Source organism: Podarcis vaucheri (assembly GCF_965113315.1).
Source record: "Podarcis vaucheri genome assembly, chromosome: 2".
Classification (NCBI taxonomy): Eukaryota; Metazoa; Chordata; class Lepidosauria; order Squamata; family Lacertidae; genus Podarcis; species Podarcis vaucheri.
In genome coordinates this window covers 62,743,824-62,763,193 of record NC_138760.1, presented here as the reverse complement: position 1 = coordinate 62,763,193, position 19,370 = coordinate 62,743,824, and the positions used below count along the sequence as shown (strand labels likewise).

General features: G+C 42.7%; 1 long non-coding RNA gene across 1 annotated transcript in view; it reads right to left on the bottom strand.

Annotated features, from left to right (window-relative positions):
* The window catches only part of LOC309525935, a 51,122-nt gene that overhangs the window by 22,506 nt on the left and 9,246 nt on the right, over positions 1-19,370 (bottom strand). The window contains exons 2-3 of the long non-coding RNA XR_014216586.1: positions 13,197-13,456; positions 2,203-2,327 (exon numbers count right to left, since the gene is read on the bottom strand). This is a non-coding gene — a long non-coding RNA (uncharacterized lncRNA). The remainder of the gene's footprint in view (positions 1-2,202; positions 2,328-13,196; positions 13,457-19,370) is intronic.

The window sequence follows — 19,370 nt, the reverse complement described above, 5'->3', positions numbered from 1 at the left end:
TTAATTCTTCACACAATTCAAGATGGTTAATGACAAGTGACTGAGTCATCCTTGCCATTGCTCTTCTCCCCTAATTCACTACTGATTTGTGCCATGGCTATTTTAGTCTCCTATTCCACTTTATTGATTTTGAGGTCAGGTTCACACCATAGAGTGATTGACAAAACCAATCACCTTCATCAATCCATCTGTATGGGGGGGGGGGCTAAACTCTGGCCCTCCATCTGGGACTTACACAAAGAGGCATCTTGTAGATCAGCCCTAGATTTGTTTAGCTTCCTTCACCTATAGGTTAACAGAAGAGAAAACCTTAAAAACCTTTGTGTTCCGGTAGGCATTTGGTGGCTTGAATTAAATATGGAGTTCGGTTTATTTTAACATACACAAGATTTACTTTTTCAACCATACGTTTCTTTATGCTTTCAACCAGACTATTTCTTCACTCCACTGTAACATATATACCAAGCTCAAATAATATGAATGTTAAGCAATATTATTTTATATTCATGCCACAACTTAAGGAAGGCTTCCTCAGTCATTTCAGGCCTAATCTTGAATCCTCCTGCCACCATTTCAATAGTCCCATCTGGTATTTTCTCTGGCTTCTCCCAGTCTATGCCACTGCCTCCAGTCATACCGCCTCTCAGTGTTTGAACACAGAGACATGGACACACAACAATATCACCCCCCCCATCACTTCACATCTTTCTCCTCACTTCTCTCTTTCGATTAGTTTACTCCACTGTCTTTATAAAGATCCAAAGAACAAAAAGAAAAGCAAGGAAGTGAGATCCTCACTTCTTAGGAATGTCACAAACTTCTCATAACACACTGTATTTTATTTTAGTTAGTTTAGTTTAGTTTACTTCAGGATATATTTCAGCCTCTTTAAAAAATATGTTTACTCTCTTTGCCTATTATTCTCTGCAAAACAGCTGCAATCAATATACCTTTGTCTAAATGCAAATATCCTTCAGGAAAGCCTGCCAGTAATAAGAGAGGGGGCGGGGATGTACTTCCTGGAAACAAGGACATTTATAATTACCGTATTTTTCGCTCTATAACACGCACCCGACCATAACACGCATGTAGTTTTTAGAGGAGGAAAATCCATAGGCATGCCACCTGTAGGCATTCCCTCCATAACACGCACAGACATTTCCCCTTACTTTTTAGGAGGAAAAAAGTGAGTGTTATGGTGCAAAAAATACGGTACTTTCCTCCGCTTACAAGCCCCGAAAAAGGATACAGCGAAGAGACTGCCTGATGTCAATAGGCAGGGAGGTTCCGAAGTATGAGCCTGTCACACTAAAAGACTTATTCCTTACAAGTGCAGAATGAATACTGTGTGGCACATGCAACAGTAACAGTTAAAAATATTGAAGTTGTTGTGTGGGCATATCCCTCAAGGAAACTGATCCCAAACTGTTACGGGCTCTATATACTAATAGCAACACCTTGAACCTGGCCCAGTAACAGACTGGCAAACAAGGCAGATCTTTGAGCATATGGGGATAACAGTATTTGGCTTACCTTGCAGCAAGGGTGCTAATCTGTGCCCCTTCTGATGTGCAGAAATCCCCAGTCAGATGGGCGGGGTATAAGTAATAAAATTATTATCATTATTATCATTATTATCTGGCCTAGTATGTCAGAGTTCAAGGATGGTGGGAGTTTAATGACATCTGGAAGGCAGGATGTTCACATTGTAAGGCTTACGGGGGCATGAAATCAGTGCAATAGTGTACAGTACCTGAATCCCTTACATTACAAAGTGCTAAATTTGGAGTATACATATTGGGAGGAAGTTGTATTTTAAACACTGAAAATTAAGTTTTTCACTCCAGTCCTTAATTGTGTTACAGTTTTAATAATTTTATTTGTTTTGCTTAATTGTATATTTTTATTGACGTTGCTTTGTGATTTTCATTTTCATTGTAAACCACCCCGGGATGAATATTTAGAAAGGGTGCTAAACAAACAAAAATTGTTATTTTTTATTGTTATTTAATTAAAGGATCAGGAGATAAGCTTGATTTCTAGCTATGAGCCAATGGTTCTGTCTGTCATAACCTGAATGGGGAGAGAAGCCTAATTAATATAATATGTTTGCTTGGGAAAATCTGTTTTTCTCCATAAAACCATCTGTGCTAAGTGGAATGTGGTGCAATAGAATTGCTGATGGAAGCTTTAAAAACTTACAGTTGCTGATGCAGAGTTCTGATGCTTGGATTTCTGTTTCACTGTATAAAAGAGTTGCCAGTTGTCCTTTGATCAATACTTTGTATTCTAAGCTGACAAATTATGTTCTTAAAAGTAGCACAGATCTTTGAAATAAAGAGGAAACAAGAAGGAATTAACATTTTAAAAATGTATGTTAGAAAGGAATCTGAATCTATGTGGCAATCTTCACTCCTAATTGTGTCTGCAATTTTTATTTTTTTAAAAAAACATGAAGATAATCAGTTTATGTATATATTGGGGTGGGGGAGGGAAGAGGAGGCTGCAGCACCCCTAAAAGTGTACAAGCTTCGATCCTGCTAATGTATACAGATCTAAGCACAAAGTGACAGGGCATATCTGAGGGTTTCATCAATGCAGGCTTTGGAGTCTCAAAGCCCAGGTGTGAAGCTGCTCCTAAAAAAACCCTCCTTGGACACCGAGGATAATTATTATTGGTCAGTCACTAATACTGTATCCCATTTTTTTGTGCTCTTGGATGAGAGTGATTGTCTGGACTAATTTTAATCTGATTTCAGGTCTGGTGACGGCTTTGGACACCAGATGGAATAAACTACAGTGGTACCTCGGGTTATATACGCTTCAGGTTAAACACTCCGCTAACCCAGAAATAGTGCTTCAGGTTAAGAACTTTGCTTCAGGATGAGAACAGAAATCGGGCTCCGGCGGCGCAGCAACAGCAGGAGGCCCCATTAGCTAAAGTGGTGCTTCAGGTTAAGAACAGTTTCAGGTTAAGAACAGACCTCCAGAACGAATTAAGTACTTAACCTGAGGTACCACTGTATGCCAGAAGAAGGACATTTGCAGAGAGCACACTTCTGCTAATTCTCCGGTCTTTCAATAACATTGACCATGGTGCGCTTCTGGATGGGCTCTCTAGGTTGAGAGTTGTAGACTTGGCGATAGGGAAATTCTACTCCTGTCAATTTCAGAAGGTGCTGCTGCTCAGCCCCATTGCACTGATGCTGTCTTGTCCCCCCAGCTTTCAAACATTTACATGGAAATGCTGGGAGAGGTCATTTTGGGATTTGAAGTGAGGTGCTATTAGCATGCTGACAATACCCAGCTCTGTCTCTTCCTCATTGGACTAAGGTGAGCAAGTGGAACAGCAGAACCAGGGCCTGGAATCAGCAATGAGCTGGAAAGACAAGCCAGTTCTGTGGACAGGCAATGTATTTGTGAAGAGAAATTATATTCAAGCTGTTTCAGATGGGGTTATACTCCCCCTAAAGCAGGAGTGGCGAACACCAGACCTGACAGCTGAACATTGTCCTCCAAGACCACGCTTCCTCTCCTTAAGCTCAAAGGTGGAGAACTGGATCTGGTCCATTGGAAGGGCAAGTTTGACAGGCAGGTGGGATCACCCATTTGTCAGTCACCTGATATCGCAAGCCCCACCCCCCTTGGCTACGCTCATGGCCACACTTATCCATGCTGTAGTGATATCCAGGGACGACTGCTGCAATGCATTATGTCCTCTTGACCCTTGTCCATCATGATTTATAAAAACTAGCCAACAGGGTGTGGCTGGAAGGGTCCAGGTAGTGCTGAACGCTGTGTTGCAGGGCAGAAGGATTGGCCCTTGAAAGAGGTGGTGGTGTATCCCCTTCTCAATTAAAGTTCCTAGTAGCACAAGAACTGATGGTGTCTCCAGCCAGTTCTTCTTCCGACAGTACTGAAAGACCTTTGCTGGTTTCCACTTCTCTACCAAGCCCAATTTAAGGGGTCAATACTGTCATATAAAGCCCTACTCCAGCCCAACATCAACCTTCCCAGCAGAACAGGCCCTATTGGGATTACCACCACCCTCTGTGGTTTTAAGAGTGGTGACACACGAGAGGGCCTTCTCTGTGGTTGCCCTCATGTTGTGGAATTACCTTCTCTCTGAGGTGTGTCTTGTACCATCGCTGTATGCTTTTCAGCAATTGGTCAAGTCCCACCTCTTCACCAGAGCCAGCGTGGTGTAGTGGTTAAGAGTAGTGGACTCGTAATCTGGTGAACCAGGTTCACATCCCCGCTCCTCCACATGCAGCTGCTAGGTGACCTTGGGCCAGTCACACTTCTCTGAAGTCTCTCAGCCTCATTCACCTCACAGAGTGTTTGTTGTGGGAGAGGAAGGGAAAGGAGATTGTGAGCCGCTTTGAGACTCCTGAAGGGGAGTGAAAGGTGGGATATCAAGTCCAAATTCTTCTTCTTCTTCTTCACCACCAGATCTTTGGTAGAGTAGATGGCTTTCCTTCTCCTGCATTGCTGTCCACTACTGTTCTGTGCTACTGTTTGTTACTTTGCTATTGGTTGTTTTATGGTCTTATTTTATGAATATAATGCAAATTGTACTTGCTTTTAATTGTGACATTTTTGTAACTCACCTTGGGGTCAGTTGGTAAAGGGCAGGTTGTAAGTATAAAAAATAAATAAATAGGCCCGCCTTTGAAGCCTGTTCAGTTACTTCAAAATGCATCCACTGGGTTCTTCACTAGGCCTGATCTATGGGAACGTACGCCTCTGGTATCGAAAGAGAACAAAAGTATACACAATGAGGGTCCACACACACAATAACATGAACAACAGGACTGAATATACATTTTTATAGTTGCAGTGCACCATACAATGAATATGGAATACTGGTAAAATCTGTTTCGACTAGATGCAGTCTTTATCAAGTTGTATAACAAAGTCCTAATTTCTTGGGAAATATTTTCATGCTAAACTCCAATAAGAGATGCTGCCAAATTGTAATCCACCCACTTGTGTGGAGATAAAAGAATTCTTCCTGTTGTGAAGCAGACCTCTGAAAACATATACTGTAGCTTACCACATATCCCATTAATTAACAGTCACAAGAACCAAGTACAACCTGTGATTCTTACCATAAGCGTGTCACTTGGATTTTTATTAAAACCTGGCCATTTGAAAATTCTCTGCCTTCCGTATCAGTTCCAGGAATGGATAGATGCAGCTCCCAACTGATGTTAATTAATACTTGCTGCAAAAGTATCTATTTTCATACACTCGGAAAACAAAGTAAGTTGGAATTGTCACAATGGAAAGTGCTGGTTCTTGCCTCCAAACCTGTACATGGTTTGTGAACCAGGTACCAGAAGAGACACCTGCTCCCAAACCAACCTGTCCATGCACTGAGGTCATCCTTGATGGCCCTTGCATTGAGATCATATTCTTCCAGGTGCCCTGAATATCCAAGATGAGGCAAGTGGCAATAAGAGAGATGGAGAGTCTTTTCAGTGGTGGAACCCTAGAGAAGACTCTCCTTTTAGACCAGGCTTCCTCAAACTCAGCCCTCCAGATGTTTTGATACTACAATTCCAATCACCCCTGACCACTGGCCCTGCTAGCTAGGGATAAGGGAAGTTGTAGGTCAAAAATATCTGGAGGGCCGAGTTTGAGGAAGCCTATTTTAGACTCTCCAGCAAAGATGTTTTCATTATCCTAGGCTCTAAAATGTATTATTAGATATTAGCTCTTTTTCACATGTTGTTTGTTATATTTTATATATATGATATAATGTTTTTGTAAATTACCCTGGAAGTTCAATGGAAGGGTGCTTTATGAAACTTGAATTAAAATGAATTCCAGCTATGCCTAGACTTGGGTGCCAGCCCCAGACCTGGATGCTTGCTACCCTGACCGACAAGTTGTTCACATTCCTTGTTATGTATATTTCCCCTGAACCTGACAATGAGCTAAAGTGGATTTTTCCTTTACTGGGGGTGGGTGGGCGAGCTATGAAGTCTGCTGAGGATATCACACATGCTATGCTGTTCATGTATGCTGGCATGGGTTTTTTAAGTCCTCCAGATGTTGCTGAACTACAGCTCCCATAGTCCCACACTGTTAGCCATGCCGAGTGGGGCTGATGGGCCGACAACAGCTGGAGGGCCACAGCTTCTCCACCCCTAGTTTATAGCATTGTTCCTTCCCCAACCTCTTGCCCACCAGATGTTTTTGGACTACAACTCTCATCAGCTCCAGCCACCATGGCCAATGATAAAAGATGATAGGAGTTGTATTCAAAAATGTATGCAGGTCAGTAGGTCAGAAGAAAAGTAGGAGGCATATGAGAAGACATATATAGGTTGCTGGGTCAGTACTGAGAACACTTTTAATCTTCAAAGAAGCTCACATGGAAGGAACTTCCTTCATGGAAAGCAAAAGTCACTCTGTTAATAATAAAGCTAACATGGCTCTACAGTTAAGGCATACTTTATTAATTTCAGGTCTTCCTCTACTGTCTCTCATTCCTGCGGATCAGAATGTTGATTTCTTGGAGCCTCAGGTAAAAAGAATCTCAGGTAATCTAAAATGTGATAGAATAAATCTTTTCATTTTGATATCTCTATATCAAAGACAGCGAAGACAGGAGTGCCTGGCGTGCTCTGGTCCATGGGGTCACAAAGAGTCAGACACGACTAAACGACTAAACAACAACAACAACAAATTGTATTGTTTCCCCCCTCACAATTCTGAAGGGCATTGTGCCTCCTCTGAGACAGACCGAACAGATTTTTAAAATCTTCCAAGGAGATTTTGCTGATTATACCATGATCAGTGCATTATCACTTGGTAACAACATGGAAGCAGACCTTCTCAGTGACAGCACCGTCCTTCTGATGTCCTTTCCCTTTGGTCATTTGTGAGGTCAAGACAGTAATGACATTTAGATATTTCTTAAGAATCTACATGCTTCCCTGCACTCTGACTTTTAGGGGGTAATTTAACATCACACTCTTCCAGTTGTTCCATCTGCGCAAACATTTCAGCTTGCCAAATGGAACAATCCCCCCCAATGCATGCTATTTTGGGGGTTCTCCTGGCCCCGCAAGACAATTTCAGGGAATTGGGGCAGTTGAGGGGGGCAGAAAGCCCCTTTGTGCAAGTGGAGTCCTTGTACAGTGCTTCTGCTGACAGGACTGTTAGGTGAAGCCCACACTATTTTGTTTTGTTTTGTACACTGCTGAAGTTTATTTGTGATAGACAGTTGCATTTTGTTTTAATCTAGCTCTTAGGACTCTTTTGTTGAATGCAGTAGATGTGTTTTTATTGCTTTCATGTACAGTGCTTATAGTTTTCTGCTATATTAAGTTGTAGAAAAATGTGGGTAGCCTAATTGCAAAAATGTCTGGGTCCTTCAAGTGAAGAAGTACTAAATCACGAATCTCCTGCAGAATATGTAGTTTGTCTCTTTGAGGTTATTTATAGAACTATGAAGAGAGGCATTTGGTCAATTAAATCTAGAGTTCTCCTGTACTCTGTTCTACCAAGTGAATCCATAAAAAGCAACAGCCCATCTAAATGTGCTTAGTAATAGCTAGAATAGACTTTCATAGCTATGGTAAAATCTGGGGATCAGCAACAATGGCTTCTTCTTCCTGCCCAACTATTTTAATTTGCATCACAAATATTAAGTTTCCCCACATTCTTAGCTCTGTTGCAAGAAGGCCTGATAAGAATAAGCCCTTTTAAGCTCCTTTAGTGTCTGAATGGAAATACATAGCATAAATTCAAGTTAATCTGGCCTGATGAAGATCAGTAATGTTTGGCAACCATAAATAATGTTCTCTGGATGAGGTACTTGTGAAAGAAACAGAGCTGTATTGCCACCATAAGACTGGGCCACTTCTTTCCATGCAGATCAAAGACAGATTCATGCTCTTCAAAGACTGGCAGGAGTTGCTTTGTACAAGGGAATAGGAACACTCCTCAACATATGGGGAAAGGAAGGTTGTTTCAAGTTGTTACTTAAATGGCTTAAAACAATTCAGATGTGAAACCATATGGGCCTGGGGGCTCCCACTAGACTGTACATTTTACTGCAGATAAAGCTAATGGTCTGTGTGATGACTCAGCTTTATGCTCAAGAGGTAAAAGTTTACACGACCAAAAAATCATTATTATTCCGTGTTACAACAAGGGAGTATCTAGAGACAATGGTGCTTGATATATTGAACATATTCAAAGTGCTATTGCACTTAGTCTCTTGCTGATATTACAACAGTTAGCCTTAATTCTGTGCTCCGAAGGATTTGTATATTAGTTTTTGTTTCAATTAGTGATGACAATTAAAACATAGTTCTAATGTTCATCCCAAATTATGGGTTGTACCCAGTACTAGTTCTACTCAAAGTAGACTTATAGATGTTAATGGTCTCAGTCAGTAAAGGTAAAGATAAAGGACCCCTGGACGGTTAAGTCCAGTCAAAGGCGACTTTGGGGTGCGGCGCTCATCTTGCTTCAGCCCGAGGGAGCCAGCGTTTGTCCACAGACAGCTTTCCGGGTCATGTGGCCAGCATGACTAAACCACTTCTGGCACAACGGAACACTGTGACAGAAGCCAGAGCGCAATGAAACACTGTTTACTTTTCCACCACGGCGGTACCTATTTATCTACTTGCACTGGCGTGCTTTCGAACTGCTAGGTTGGCAGGAGAAGAGACTGAGCAATGGGAGCTCACCCTGTCGCGGGGATTCGAACTGCCGACCTTCCGATCAGCAAGCTCAGTGGTTTACACCACAGTGCCACCCGCTCCCTCTTCTCACTCAGTAGAAGGCAGCTGACTGTGCTCTGAAATGGTACAGCCCACTCAGAGTTTGTGAGGCTTCATAAAATTGCTTCATGTGCTACAAAGTAAGGTAAAATTTATTTCCTTAAATGCTGCCAATTTTCAGAATGACACTGATCCACTTTCTTTGGTGGTGGTGTTTTTTTTTGGTGGGGGGAATGTTGAGCTATTTGTGTCTTCTGATACGATTGTTGTGGCTTCAATATAATCCCTCACACTTACTAAAATATAGAGATGATGGAGAATGTAAGATAAATACCTTTTTGTTTGTTTTTTTTGCCAGACATTGAAAAGAAGGAAGACTTTAAAAAGAAGAAGGGTTGAAAATGTTATGTGCGGACAGGACTGTGGTAAAGCATGGAAGAAAACTGTATTGATTAATTAATCAATTTGAATGGTCCCCAGCCAGGGTGGGCCAAAATGGTGGCCTCTAGCTGTTGCTGGACTACAATTCACATAATTCCTGCCAATTGGCAATACTGGCTAGGGATGATGGGAGTTGTAGTGTACAAATAAATCTGGGGGGGCATCACATTGGCTACCCCTGCCCTAGCGCTATTCCAGAGCTCCCAAGTGTGAGGCCAACTGGTCTAGGGAAATAATTTCAAACATTTAAGAGAGAGACAGGCTGCCCCTCGAGTACAGGGGCATTGCCAGAAGCTCAAAAGACCCAGGGCACAGGGTTATGACATAGATTTGCAAATGCTGATTTATATAGCTGTTTTGAGCGTGCTGGTGTTGGGTGAAGTATATGATGTGGCTATGTGGGAAAGTCCCTTCTCCATAGGAATCTCCTTCCCTTTGAAGCTGCTGCTGGTGCCAACGCTCTGTCCCTTTCCTCTTTTTATGAAGGGTTTTTTATTTATATGCAAAAATAAAATAAAATACAGAACATGAAAATAAATAATGACACAGAATTATCGAAGATATTAAAAAAAAACCTGTAGTTCTTGGGTGTATGCAGTTTTTCTATTTTAAACAACCTTGGTTACAAACCTTCTGTATCTTTTGACACCAACTGAAAACCGCACTTGTTTCCTCTTGCTTGAACTGCTTGAATTTAGGTAGCTTCCATCAGCCTTACACTGTTTTGCCCATTCTATCGGTACGTAGAAATTGGTGGTTTTAAGCATTTTATTACTGTCATAGAAGTAATAAATAGAACAAATAGAAGTTTGATAATACTGTTAGGTTTTTGTGGCTGTTACTGGCCCTTAGATCATCTGATGAAGTGTGGGCTAAGCATATTTGAAATAAATAAAATATGTAAATGTATGTATAAAATATAATGTATGTATAAAATATAAAAACTATATGTCCTCTGAACAAAGAAAGGTGGTCAGGGTTTGGAGTCTCACTTTCACTTTCCTTTGCATCATGCCCAGCTGCTCTGTAAGCAAAGTATTTGGAAAAAGGAAGGGGCAAGGGATGGGGGGGGCAGACTGGGCCAAGGATGCCCCTGCTTGGGTTGTTGATCCTGAAGAACCATCTCTTAGACGGGGTGAAGGATCACATTCTGGCATTGCTTTCATCTGCTTGTATACAGAATGATGGTATCTTTAGCAAGCCCATCCTTCGAGTGTTCAAGAGCTATTGCTTCTAATGGAAACAATAATATGTACTCCAGATGTATATTTAAGCTGGCTAGGAATCTGACTGCTCTGCTTCTTCATTCATAAAATTATAGTTCTCAAAAGGAAAATGCAGTTTTATGTGTGTATTTTTAAGATGACGGAGTATCATTCAAATGCTCTTTTTTCTTTTTCTTTTTCACTCAATAGTTTATAATCTGGTTTGGCATCAGTCGCCATTGTACATTTCATCTCTCCCAGTGTCAAACTGTTTTATGTGTCTGATTGGCCATCCCCACATTACATGGGGGGTTGGGGGAGTGGAACCCCTGTAATGTGCCTACACAGGAACCCAGCCGTCCTTCCTTGCTGGGGAGGGCACATGGCTCAAGCAGAGATGCTCTTCATGTAGTGGTCTGTGCTGACCCCTATTGAGCAGGTACTCCAGACATATTAAAGCTCCTCATCTCTAAGCCTTCAGTCAAGAACTCCGTTCTGCCTAGCCTGGGATGCAGCCACCAGCACTTTCACATTCAAAAGCTTGTCAAAACCACAGGACCTTTTGCAGAGACAATTTAACAAGATGTGGAAGATTTCAAAGCCATAGAGAATGTTTCCATGTTACAATATACATGTGGTTGAAAATAAGTGAGGCTCAGCATCCTCAGAACAATTTCTGTGCGGTTTGGCTTAAGCCACATGGACATTAGTTTGTGAGAAGCCTCTGCCACAGAGGAGGTCTTGCAAATCAAGTGAATTTGGGAACAATTTCATGGTATTTTCAAGACTCTGTCTGTGGTCAACACATATTCCCCTAATATGGGAAAATGTAAGAGCAAACATCTTCAGGAAGGAGGAAGAGGCAAGCATGCCAGGGCAGGCTACTTAGGGCGAAGGGCAACTGTACCCAAATTTGTACATGGATGGTGCTTTGGGTACCTAAATGATTTGAACTACAAGCTGTATTTCAGGAACCTGGTCTATTGACCAGCGCAAAGCAGGCCAAGGTACTAGTCTTTATACCAGACCTGACTATTCCAATAGTTGCATGCAGCCTGCCAATCCCAGGAGCCTATGCTGCACTAAACATCTCTGTTTGCCTCTTGAAGAGGGCTTTGAGGCTTGAGTAACACAGTCAACTTGGAATGGTAACTTTGATGTCTTACATACTTACATAATTTTATTTGTGTGCCACCTTTCCATAGCAAAAGTAGTCATGAACAACAAACAAAACATCAAAAAGTACACAACCAAATTAAACGATTTCCACATAAATCATAAGACGATATAAAATAAAGATACAAAAAATTAATATCAAAAACATGCACATGGTAACTCAGTAGGCTGGGCCAGGCCTTGTTGCACATTTCAGGGAAGGGTTCCTTATCCAATTTTTAATTTTTAGTATTATTGAATAAGGAACCACTCCTTTAAATAAGGAACAGGTGGTAAGCCAATCCACTAGGCCCAGTTGCTTTCCAAAGCCCACAGTCCCTGATTGAGCACTTGGACATGCAGACTCAGGCACCCTGCAGTCTCTATCTCCATACTGCAGAGGCAGGAAGAACAGGAACCAGGATTACTAACTGACAAGGGAGGGAGAGAAATGTATGCTGAAGGACAATAGGAAGATTGCAGAGAAGCTGAATTAATTATTTGCGTCTGCCTTCACTGTGGAAGAAGTAGGTCAGATACCTGTGCCTGAACAGACTTTCTCAGGAAGGAAGTCTGAAGAACTGCAGCAAATAGACAGAACAAAATATTAACTCCTAGGACATTAACAAATTACCAGCTCCTGATGACATCAAGCCAAAATTTCTTAAAGACACAGGAAATGGTCAATCTTCTTTAAAATAATAATAAGAAGGAGCTACAAACAGTCTGCATACCAGGGAGCTGAACTGGTGTTTACAAACTAGAAGAGATATATTTGTGTCATAGTGGACAGCTGAATGAAAAATGTCAACTCATTGTGCAACAGTTATATAAAGACCAATTCTATGCCTGAGAATACTTGGAGAAGAACTAAAAATAAATTGCCAGAATCATAACACTCTCAGCACAAATCTATGGTGTGGGCATGCTTGGAGTACCATGTACAGTTCTGGTTAACTCACCTCAAAAAGAATATTTAGAGTTGGAAAATGATTAGGGAGCTGTACCCTTTGCCCATGAGAATAAACTACAACAATTGGGGCTTTTTAGCTTAGAAAAAAGTGAGTAAGTGGGATATGACAGAAGTTAAATACAGTGGTACCTCAGGTTACATACGCTTCAGGTTACAGACTCCGCTAACCCAGAAATAGTGCTTCAGGTTAAGAACTTTGCTTCAGGATGAGAACAGAAATCGGGCTGCGGCGGCAGCAGGAGGCCCCATTAGCCAAAGTGGTGCTTCAGGTTAAGAACAGTTTCAGGTTAAGTACGGACCTCCGGAACGAATTAAGTACTTAACCTGAGGTACCACTGTAATGTATAATGTAGAGAAAGTAGATGGAGAGCCTTCCTTACTTCCTTTCTGATAATACCAAACTTTGAATTGTCCAATGAAATTGATTAGCAGAAGGTTCAAGACAGACAAAGGGAAGGACTTAGTCACACAAAACATACTTAACATTGAACAAATTCACAGAGGATAAAGCTATCAGTGGCTCCCAGTCATTATACCTTTAGGTCACCAAATAATCATTCATTGAGTTAGTAATGCCTAACTTGATCCCATTGATCTCCACCAACCCTGATGAAGCATGCATATGCCATCGCAACATTCCTGCAAAGCAAGCAAGTCTCACAAGTGAACATGCCGTACCTCATCTTTAAAAGCTTGGCAGACGCGGCATGGAAACTTGTTGGGACATCTTCATTGATTCCGTCCAGTTCTAAACTTCTTGCCCTGCTCCTGAAGTCCTGAATCATGACCCCTCAGCACTCTATCTGCTGCTGAGCCTATACAGTTCATTCCATGAATAAAGGTCTCTTTCTTTCTTACAGGTAAGAGCCTCTGCTTGCTTGTTTTTATAGCAGGAGGCAAGACAGTGACTCCCCAGACCCAAAATGGGCACAGCACTGCTGGAGGAAATAGAAGGATTCTATTGATTAAGATCACAGGGCAGTTCACAATATAAAAATACAAAATGAGAATACAAAATACATAATAAAAACAAAAATAAAACCAGTAACACCCCTCTCCCACAAACAGATTTAAAATGACATAGAAGGTTAAAGGGAAATGTTTTTTCCCTGGTGCCATAGGATGCAATTTGCTAGATTTTCTTGCTGCTCAGAAAGTGTACAGTGGCCCAAGGGCTTGAGAAATTTCCCCAGGAATCATGGTAGTGGTGGAAGGTAGCATTGTAGAATGGTAAGGATCATCAACTATATACTGTCATTACAAGTGCTAGTTGTTAGGCTTTTCGTTCATCTATGCTTTTATGTGGCAGGTTGCAATGTGGGGACACCTGTCCATCTTCAGACTAATGAAATTGTCAGGATATTACACCTCACCTACAGAGATGTTTCCAGACAACATAGTTCAGATGAGCTTATATGTACTGGTAAAAAGGTAAAGGGACCCCTGACCATTAGGTCCAGTCATGGCCGACTCTGGGGTTGCAGCGCTCATCTCGCTTTATTGGCCGAGGGAGCTGGTGTACAGCTTCCGGGTCATCTGGCCAGCATGACTAAGCCGCTTCTGGCGAACCAAAGCAGCACACGGAAACGCCGTTTACCTTCCCACCGGAGCGGTACCTATTTATCTACTTGCACTTTGACGTGCTTTCGAACTGCTAGGTTGGCAGGAGCAGGGACCAAGCAACGGGAGCTCACCCCACCGTTCAAACCGCCGACCTTCTGATTGGCAAGCCCTAGGCTCAGTGGTTTAACCCACAGCGCCACCCACGTCCCATATGTAGTGGACCCAAGGTAAAATACCAAGGCCTTAGTTGCTACGGTAGGTCCTATCTGATTGTTTAGACAATGATAATTTTACTTTCAAACACATTACAAATTTGGTACTGCCAATGCTTCTATATTAGCAATGCTTTCTAAAAACCACTTGGCACTATACCACTGGGAAACACCAAACATATATATAAAACACTATTTAAAAATGTGTATAGACTAAAAAAAAACAATTTTAGTTCCACCAAAAAAATCACCATGAGAATGTGAATAAAATTACTGGAATACAATGATAAAGATATCATCTGTCCAGAATGATGCATTTGCATCAAACTGACGTGACAGACAATACCTACAGACCAAACAATCCTCCTGCATCCCAACAAATTTGGCCAACAAATGTTTCAGATGGAAGAGTTTCCTTTGACCAGCTGTTGAAGTTGAACTCTGTTTTAGGAGCTTCCAGGGATACAAGGGGCATTGCCAGATCAGGCGCTGGAGAGACCAATGGAAAGGATGGGACAGAGTACAGAGCAATGAAAAGAGAGTAACAGATGTAAACAAAGCAGGCAGGTTTAAGGATACAGGTAAACTCCACTTACAAACTGCTGAGGAGCCTAAAGGTAGTAAGAGATACCTCCTACCTTTTACAAGGGCTAGTGAGAGGCCGGAACCAATGAAACAAATTTAGCCCCCAGTGAGTTTTGCAGCTGAAAAGACTTTGGGGCAGGACTGAGGAGGAGTGATTCCTGACTTCCTGTTTCTAGAAAACTCTCTGACTCACCCTCCTGCCCAGATATCAATACTGCATTCTCCTACTTGCACTGCTGGCTGCCCACCTACAGGGATTTGGCAGCTTGATGCCTACATTCTCAGGATGTGACACATTGTTTTCTTTAGCAATCACTGATTAAACTACTGTTTTGTTGTTGCGGCGGCTTTGGGGAAATTCTGAGGAATTGAATGTGGAGTTACAGTTCAAGGCATAACCTCAGCTTAGCACATTTGTATTTTTATCAGAAGCCACAGATAACGACATCCAACCTTGTAAAGTTTATTCCTGGAACCGCTATTGGTGTGTTCTGCTTAAATTCAGAACATCATTAGCTTAGCCTCTCTGCTTTTTAGGAATCAAGGTAAACTGGATAAAAATTGGGTAACCAATTCAGATGTATTAAAAAAATTAGTATATATCTGAATTGGTTAACCAAACTCAGACTTCTACTCAATGTGGCATTGTGCCAACTCTCGAGGTCCCTTCAGCAGCACCCACATAAAGTACTTGAGGGGCCCACACACTTCAAAGTTAATGGACATTGCCATTCAAATGGGGTGCAAGTGCTTACCCCCCCCATATTTTGGCACCACCCAATTTAATGTGTGGGTCAGGGTCCATCATGTCTTTACTGGCCACTGGAAGAGGGGAAGATGGCCATCAGAATAACTATACATCAGACTCAGATCTGACTGTGTAAAGGAGCGACGGAACACAACAGGAATGGGTGAAGCAGCCCCATCTCAGTCTCACCAATGTAGCTCTTGGAACATATGTCACAGATACATTAACACCTCTCCACACCTTTATCCTGATTACAGGTAAAATAGCATCATTACTCTTAATCTTAGGTTCGGATACAATTTTCTTCATCGTAAGACCCTATTTTATCATTGAAAGATAATTTGGCACATGCACAAGGGCCATAGGCACCGACTCCATGGGGCCTGAGGGGGCCCGAGCCCCCTCAAAAATTCGTTTGGGGGGGCTCTGCCCCCCCAATTATTTAAGAAAATTATTAGGCACCTTGCCAAAAACCGCGCAGGGGACTCCGGCGCGCGCCTCCCAAAGTGACCGGGAGCTCCTGAGAAGGGGCGGGCAGGTCGGTCAGTCAGAGGAAGACCCCCAGCGGCGGGACTTTAGAAAGGAATGGAGCCGTGGGGCCGAGGAACGGCATATTCATCGCCGGCGAGGGACCGGGGTGAGGGGAGAATGGAGGGGACGGGAGTTCCCGCCGCCGGAGCGGGGCTTTTTTCTGGGTTCGGCTAAGGTGACGTTGGTAGGAGGGGGTGGCCACCTCCCGGTATGGGCCCCCCCCAATATTTTTTATAAGTCGGCGCCCCTAACAAGGGCCTATAGCAGACTCCATATTCCTCTTTCCTCCCTGGTGGGTGGGAGTCAAAAGAGTTGCTGGGAATACGGTAGGGGGTCCACTCGCACAACAGGACTTTTTCATCCTCCCCCTCCTGTGGCCCTTAAATATGCTCTCGAGGGATGGGGGAACCCATGGACGGGTTCAGCGGGTGCACATGGGGGGGGAGGGAGTCTCCTTGTGTGAACAGACCTCCTTCCCTGCATGCAAACCCCACTTAGCATTGCACTGAATTCTACCCAGTGGTGACAGCCAGGAATTCCAAGGCATACAGCCACATTGGCGGCTGCTTCTGTGGCATCAGGGCCAGCTCAAGACATATTGCTGCCTGAGGATAAAATGGCACCCCACCACTACCACTCTATGTACAAAAGCCAACTGGACTGGCAGCGGAATCATATTTCTGTACTGGCAATGAGATAGTATAGTTGTGCGCCACCCCAGTCTCTGATCAGCGCAAGATTCCAGGGGTTCCAGGCGCTTACCCAGGGTTTGTGTTTCCTTTGGAAATGAGGCACAGAAGAGATTGCGGTGTCTTTATGATATATGATTTACATGCTCAGCCTGAGCCTAAGATGGAGGGGTTTGCAGCATTAACACCCCAAAATGGCCTTATTTTCCCCATAGCTACAATCTTGGATTCAAACATGGCTCCCACTCTCTCCAGGTTGCTGCTTTTTCCTCTGGCTCACATCACTGCCAAACTCTGCTCTCAACTCTGGCTGCTCTTTCCAACTATCAAGCATCCCACCTTTGCTCATGTCAGATTGAGATTAACTCAAAAGGTGATCAGGAACGTGTTGCCTTGAAATCATGGCAACTCTTCAAAGTGAAAAACATCCCTCCTTTTGCAGTCATTCGGTTCAAAGAACTACCCAGCATTAAATATGCTTGTTTCCTAATGAGAAGTAATGCATACATATTAGAAATCTGCTCCTCTCAGCGGGAGAGGGAGAAGGGATTGCCTGTGCCACATTTAAAATATAGCTAGAACATACCATCCTGCAATCTAATTTTTACTTAGTATCTTAATAATAAAAAATACTTAGTATTTCTTTCCCACATCCACACCCATCTCGAAGAAATGGGTGATTTTTTACTGCTTGCACCCTGGATAAATTAATGTTTCAGACTAATTTGCTTACACAGAAGCTTTGCATTTTGCCTTTTCCTTGATCATAGAATCATAACATTGTAGAGTTGGAAGGGACCTGAGGATCATGAAGTCCAACTCCCTGCAATACAGGAATCTCAACTAAAGGATGAACCCAGGAAGCAGCACCTATATGTAAGGTTCTGTTTGGTCCACTTCCTGGGGAATACAAGAGACCTCTGTGGATATTACAGCTGGATAGCCAGTTTGCCCTGTATTTCTTCTGTACAGATATACAACTTGAACCCCAGCCCAGAAGTTCAGTTGGGGAGGACAGACAAAAGAAGACGTAAATAAAACCACCCGCTTTGGGTATCCCTAATTTTGAAACTATTAAAGGAAAATAAATATGTGCCTCAGGCCTAGAATTGCTGTACTGGAGAGATTAGCAAACCAAATTGCTTTAAGAAAGAGAGGAGAAACCCTCTGGGCAAAACTTAAATCTGAAATCCTTTAGATTCTCTTTGAACACCTGTGTAGTGGTAATTGGCATCTGCTGTGCAGAAGAGAGATGGGAAAGCAGAGATATTGTGGGTCTTCATTGCGTTAAAACACTGAATGAGATAAATGATGCCAATGACCTAAAGAAGCTGTCAGCCAGCCAATCAAACCACTAAAATGATGTCATGCTGGGTAACAGCAATAAGGCCTTAAAAGCCAGTATGTTTCTAATTAATGGCTGTGCTTCATGGTACTGAACAAACATAGTCCACGAAGAGAGGCAATATTGATCAGGGGGCAGTCATAACCCTCCCCCTTCAGGTACCTAAGTTTTATTCAGAGCAGACCCATTGAAATCAATGGACCAAACTTAGCCATCTGCTCTGGATACAACCACCCATAGAATTGTCCCTCAGGAGCATCTTTGTCTCAGGCAAGCACAGTGGTTGCCTATGATGTGCAACTACTATTATAAACAATATTCAATTCCTCCATACGCTAGTCCCAAGAGACAAATCCCTTGGTGGTTGATTTTTCTCAAGAAAGAGGGAAAGAGTATCTTATGCTGATAACATTCCCATAGGTACTGTGAGATACACGAAAAAGCAAAATCACAATAAATATTTGCAATTCAACTGGCATAAGAATATGGCAGCTGTTCTCGTTAGATCAGACCAAAGGTCCATCTGGTTCAACATCTCAAATTTCAGCGGTGCCCTGGACGATGCTAAAATTCGGCACCCCCTGCCTTTTGTGCTCTGTTCTACAGCATTGTTTTGGCACCCTCTGCAGCACGGTGCCCAGAGCAACCGCACTGGTTGTGCCACCCTAAAACTGCCTCTGCCAGCATCCACAGAGGCAGCCACCCAGATGCCTCTAGGAACCCACATCCCACTGGATTTCAGTCCCTTCCTGAAATCTGACATGGCCCCCATCTTTGTGGTATTGCTGGCTTTGCCTATCACATCCGTGTCTAGGGTGTGCTGGTAACTATCCCAGTATGTTTCCCTGCAGATCATAGGTTTCCAATAAAGAAACCTGAGAGAGAGAGAGAGAGAGAGAGAGAGAGAGAGAGAGAGAGAGAAGCAAGGTCCCACCCTGAAGAAGTTAACCAGATGTCTTTTTGGGTTCCTTCTAAATTTTTAACGTTGGTTGGAATAACATGCAGCACTTCACATATTTTTTGGGTGAGCAGCATGCACTCTGGAGTCTGTATTAGTGGCTCTCTGATTGCCTTTGCTGCACAATGACACGGTTTTGCTCTTAACTGCTCACAAACAGCTCAAGTAAACAGGGCCTTAATTCCCCACTGCTTTTGCTCTCGGTGGCATTGTGAGGCTTT